General features: G+C 38.0%; 1 protein-coding gene across 1 annotated transcript in view; it reads left to right on the forward strand.

Moving 5' to 3' along the window:
- LOC106806946 (protogenin-like) overlaps positions 1–6303 on the forward strand; it is a gene marked incomplete in the record, with an annotated part of 80890 nt that overhangs the window by 2292 nt on the left and 72295 nt on the right.

Raw genomic sequence — 6303 nt, forward strand, 5'->3', positions numbered from 1 at the left:
TATTAATAATTTTCAAATGCTATTGTATTCCATATTTCAAGATTTTGGATCCAACATTGTTGAAATTACTATCCAAAAAATTGGATACCAGATTTTTTTTGGGGGGGATACCAGATTTCAATGCTTGGTATCCTGCCAGGATAGTAAAAAAAATCGTAAAAATCGGGATAGTGGTTGTTGAGCATATTTGTAAGCGCAAGCATAAGCGTAGCCGATGTTGATCATAAATGTGATGTGTATACATTGTATCAAGAGTACATAATAGATATATAATGTATAAATGTATCAAGCGAACCAGACAATGTGTCTAGACAATACGTCTGCAGTGTACTTGTCTGTGCATATTTGTGAATCTGTTTTTATGTTTTTATATAATAATTACATTACATATGATATTAATAATTTTCAAATGCTATTATTGCATATTTCAAGATTTTGGATACCAACATTGTTGAAATTACTATCCAAAAAATGGGATACCAGATTTTGTTTGGGGGGGATACCAGATTTTAATACCTGGTATCCCGAATGGATACCATAATAAAAATCTAATTTCGACCCCTGCCTATGCATTGACAAATATTTCAGAAGTTTTAGATGGTATATTGTACTGTCATCCATTTACCTTTATTTCTTTTTTAAATTGTACCATGTTAACTATTCAAATGCAATAATTTGTTTACAAGTTGGTAACCTTGCACCTCTGTCTAAACACCTATCATGTACAGTGAAATACATATTTTTCATTGATTAATTAACCAGTGTAGAAGTAGCTTGGCTGATTTTATAACTGTGGTTAATTATTGCCACACATTGATTAGGTGGTATTTATTATTAACCATCTATTATAAAGTTTGTGATATAACTCTATAAAAGACAAAAATTTTCGAGTTGCAAATGTTCTTAGTACAGGTGTATACTATGGTGTGCCAAATGAAGGTGATGCATGCGTTAGTACAATAGTTGAACATTACTGCTATAATAGATTAATACGGTATAATTTACTAATTATTCAAATCTTCACACAAAGAGCTTGGATCAATTATGTGTTAGAGTTTCACATAAGAGCCCACAGTTAACCACTAGGGACATAACAGATTCTCTTCAACAGTGCTAAATTTGTGTTTGCCAACCTAGCTGTTAAATTGTAAATTGAATGAGACGTATACTACGCAATATTTTTACAAGTTAAAACATAGTATGTATAAACATATTCGTAGAGTAAATAGTTTTTAATTGCAGTGCAGGTTGTTCATGTGAATTATCATTATCGTGATTCGTATATATGTGTCTGCTCCTATCTGTGTATTTTACTCGATATACAGATTACATATTTAACGCATCTGTAATCTATAGGCAACACGAATTTTCCGTGTTAGAGTCTTCCTATCTATAGTTTACAGTTTCGACCTTGCATTTTTCTGGTAAAAATATAATCTCCTGTTAGATGTGTAGCTAGTCCAGTATTAGAAATTCTGTGCTTTTTAGCTTCCATAGGAATGTTTCCACAGAAATTCTGTAATTTTATTAAAGCTGGTAGTTCCTTTTTATATTACTCAATTTTAATACATGGCTCATATCAGAAATGAGTGTTTTACATTTTTATGGTGCCATTCACAATCTTAAAGATAAGATATAGATATGTATATATATACCTTGCGAAATTATTATACCTTAGGCTTATATATAGCATTTTATAATGTGAAATTTTACTGGAGAGGTATACAAGCGTAAAGCGCGCGTGGCAATCTAGTTTTAGAGCTTGTTTAAACAATGGTTGCAAGTGCACAGGTAAAAACATGGTATGATAACCTCTGATCTCTGAGCTTGCATGTGTTATGCTCTTTAAACTTATCAGTGAAATCTGAAAGTGCCTGTAATTGGTATGATCATGAGTGGGGGATAATACCACATTATTTTTACATGCGGCATCAGGCAGTTAGTACATATTATATATACGTGCTACCCATTGTGTTAATAGACTCTTTGAGGATGTTTTGGTATTCACTTACTGCTCTGAGAAACTGGATAAAAAGCGAAAGTTGTTATCTTTAGAATCGCTTTGTCAATGGCAGATCCGTAAAATACTTTTTTATTACATTGCTCAACCCCTAAACTAGACTGGAAAGGTGAGTTTGAATGTCGCAATTAAAATGGGTACCTTATTAGTCATGCATCACGTAGTGCTATGTGAATGCTCTTGATATTAGGTGCCATTAGTATTGTGAATGGATTGTAGGGAGGATGTTCATGACCACTATCTGTTATTTTTCACAAGTTTTTGCTCTTTAAACAATATTGTTACATAATGAGACAGGAGAGAGTGTATTCGTACGCAACATGAAGTGAATCCTCTATGGGCTGCAGATACCCCACGTATTTGCGTGCAAAGGTAGTGACAGCAGTGACAGCAGGAAGCATTTAACAGGTATTTGAGGTTTCTAAGCACGTACATCGGACTAGATGAAAGGCAACTCGGGATAAGTGATTGCATTTAGTACTTACCAGAAGGCTTTATATTAGTTTTATTTTTATTAGAAACCCACATCCTTTTTTCACGTTTATTACATCGATGTTATAGTTGATCGTATTCTCACCCACTATACGGCCAGTTCTCAAACGTTAACTCAAACGAAGTCGCGTATTATTTTAGCATTATTTTTTTGATAGTATCGTTTAGATTATATTTTCGGAATCAAAGCATTAAATTCCTGCCAACCCTCTGCCAGACCGCTGCGATTGTTGTTGCCGTTAGAAACGGGGCGGGGGAGGCGCGCAGATGTGCGCTAGACGGCTCGAACTCTCGCAAACGACGTTGTGTACAAACTGCGAACGTGCTTTCTGGCAATAGGGTAACAATGAGAGCCGTGACCGGTTCTAGGCTGCCAGTTAGAAGGAGAACGGCAAACGCCGCAGAATAAGTGTGCGTGAATGTGAACGTGCCTACGTTGATATCAAAATATGGAGTGAGAATCGAGGGAAAACGATGTTAAATAGCTGTCTTACTCTGCCGTGTAAACTGTAATCCGTTCATGTGATTAGCTATATAGAACATTTCTCACAAGTAGCATGCATTTAAACATGTCGCATGTTATTTGATCAAGTTTTAACTCGTGGTGGATTGGAAAACCATGTAAACATTAATATTATGCACATCGGCCGTGGTTAATGTAAATTCAAATTGGAAGTGCACATTCTCAGAACGTTTCGTAGTTATGCAAACTGATATTGCTTTGAAGCAAGCGGTGCAGACTTGCATGTTATACACACGTTGAAAGACGTGTATATTAATTCACAATTACACTAAAAAGAATGCCAACGTGTGCGAACGGTATAAAAGCGTGCTGTCGGGCAGTACGGGAGGGTGGCGTGGAGGTTTCTTGGTTTACCCGTTTGCTATTGAAACGTGGGAATGGTTTTTGGGGGCAGCGTAGCCTAGAGCATTGCATGAGTCACATCGATGGGTTAGCGTGGGGATTGTGCTTGCTCCATGCAGACCTGTCAGGGTGGGCGTGCAGCCGTGTAAAGTGGTTCAGCAAAAGTTCAATTCGAAGCAGTCTCCTTTATAACTTTTTTTTTCCTGTTTGTGTGCTTGTTAAAATACAAAATTATGTAATTGTAGTGAGCCGCTGATAAAATGCTGCACCACATTTAGAACCAGTGAAGTGTTAAAATATCTGCTCGCGGTCTTTTGTTGGTCATTATTTCGCAAGTAGTTGGACGAAAGTTATTTTTTGACAGAGACACAACATGCAAACTAAAGGCTGTGGACTGTGGTGGAAGTTATTCCCCTATGGCTAGACACTTTATCTGTGGACAAGTGAATTGAACTGCGAGCATGTCCGTTTACTGTCCAGCCATAACTAAGATGTGCGCGTGACAGGGAGAAAGGATTTCGCTTTTCCTAGTTTTATATTGTCATGTAAAAAGTATTTGTCAGAAATGTTGTGTTTACATGCATTCGCATAGTAGAAGCATCAAAATAATAAGTCAAATATATATGCTTAGAATTTCTCTCTCTCTCAGTAAATGACTTAAAATTCTTGATAACGTTTATGTGTACTTTCGGCTTAATTTTCTGTAAGTAATTAACTGTGTAATTCTATAAATAAATAAATAAATAAATAATTATAAATAAATGTAATTACCCACACACTACTATTTACGACTGTATATTGGATAAAGATTTAAACGCATTGAAGATCCAGATAATGCGTGAGCAGGGTCTAATTCCAAGTAATAGAACACTTTCTTTGTTATACATTGTTACCTCTGTGCAACATTGTAGTTTTAAAATAATATCAGTTATTTTGTATCAAATGCATACCAAATAGTTCGTGTACAAGTTCTTTAGGACGGGTCGTTGTCGAATGTGACATTCCTAAACAATTTGATTTAGCTAAGATCTGTAAATGTGTGAAATTTTAATTCCCATACAATAAATGATTGAGCGAAAAAAATTGGTGGGGGGCTAAAAAATACCATGCTGTGTTTGATAGGTTGTCTGCCATCGCAAGTTTGGGTGTACAATCCTACTCATTTTTTATTTGCATTGTGCTGTATTCATGCATGCACATAACATTGTGTTTCAAAATTATTATAAGTAAACGCTGAAGTATGGGGCTTTAGGCAGTGACCTAAGGGTAGGCTACTCTAGGAGTGCTAGCCTGCATTATGTGTGCCCAGACTATTATAGGTTGATAACAACACCAGACTTCCACGGCTGAATAACAGGTCCGTTGGTAATGCACTCCATTCATCTGCCATCAATTCTGTCTGTCTGCGACTGGGTTTGGTTTGTGGGCCTCCTGTTGCTAAACGCCCTAGTTGTAGCATCTCCACCTGTTCAATTCTGCATTGATAGAGTCTTAATTATCAACATAAAATGGAAAGAATGTCGACCAGCGCAGCTTGTTGGTGTAGCTAGGACGTACGCGTAGTAGAAAGGTGTGAACGCCAGGTTTCTCCAGTTGTTGTCTTGCTGCTTGAAGTATCGTGGCGTTTCTAGTTTTTTTCATTAATTTTCTCTCTCTCTCTCTCAGCGCTCTCCCTCTCGCTCGTCAGCGTCTCGCTTCTCTCTCTCGCCTCAGCTCTCTTCATAGCTCATCTCTCTCTCTCTCATCTCTCATCATCCTCTCTCGCTCGTCGCTCTCTCTCTCTCTCCTTTCCTCTCTCACTCTCCTCTGCTGCCTCTCTCTGCTCTCTCTCTCTCTCTTCTCTTCCTCTCTCTCTCTCTCTCTTCTCTCTCATCTTCTCTCTGCTCTCTCCTCCTCATCTCTCTTCTCTCTCTCTCTCTCTCTCTCTCCTCCCTCCCTCTCTCCCTCTCTCTCCTCTTTCTTCTCTCTCTCAATCTCTCTCTCTCTCTTCTCTCTCTCTCTTCGATCTCTCTCTCTCCTGCGTCTCTCTCTCTCTCTCTCCCTCTCTCTCCCCCCCCTTTCTTCTGCTTCTTCCACTCTCTCGTCCTCTCTCTCTCTCTCTCTATATATATATATATAAATATATAATATATATAATATATGCTACGGGGCTTCGTCTTTATCTCTAAAGATAACACAACTGAACAAAAGATGAAGCAGCAAATGCGCGTGCACTTGTTGAGCAGTTTCTGTCTTATATTTAAGTGCTATGATGTGTGTGTGTGTGGCGTGCATGCGTGTCAGTGAGTGTGTGCGGTGCGTACGTGGTGTGGGAGGAGAAGAGGTAGCCTATTGTGATAAAAATTGAATGTTTTTCTCTAATGCTGGCAAATACGGATTGTACAGGTTTTAGATGGACCATAAATTTTGTAACTTTAGTAAGAAGGACCGGGAGGACGGGTGCTGTATGTGGTGTGTGTGTTTGTGTGTTTTATGCATGTGTACAACCAATGCATCGCTGGTCTGTCGCAGTTACAGCACAGCCCTATACATGTGTATGTGACATTATAAGTGGTGTCCAGAACTTTTTCAAAGAACTTGGATGTTGAAAAAGGTAGGTCATGCTGCGGATCACGCTTGTGTACACGTACAGTCGTCCGAATTGGTGAATTCATGGCGATGCTTGTTTAAAATAATAAATGGTACATTCGGTATAGGCTCTAAACAACCGCCACCGGAAGTGCGTTTCTTAGTAGCACTGATAGTCATTTATTGTCAAGTTTTTACCTGGGTAATGTTTATCGATGTGGGCCGTGCTATCGGGATTAGAGATGTTTTCGGATCCAGGTACAATAACCTGTTTTCTATAAATTAGACCACCTGCACTGTGTCTTAAGCAATTTCAGTATATGTTAATTATATCTTAAAATGTCCTGAGTCTGGCAAA

The sequence above is a fragment of the Priapulus caudatus genome, unplaced genomic scaffold, assembly GCF_000485595.1.
Source record: "Priapulus caudatus unplaced genomic scaffold, Priapulus_caudatus-5.0.1 Scaffold187, whole genome shotgun sequence".
NCBI lineage: Eukaryota > Metazoa > Priapulida > Priapulimorpha > Priapulimorphida > Priapulidae > Priapulus > Priapulus caudatus.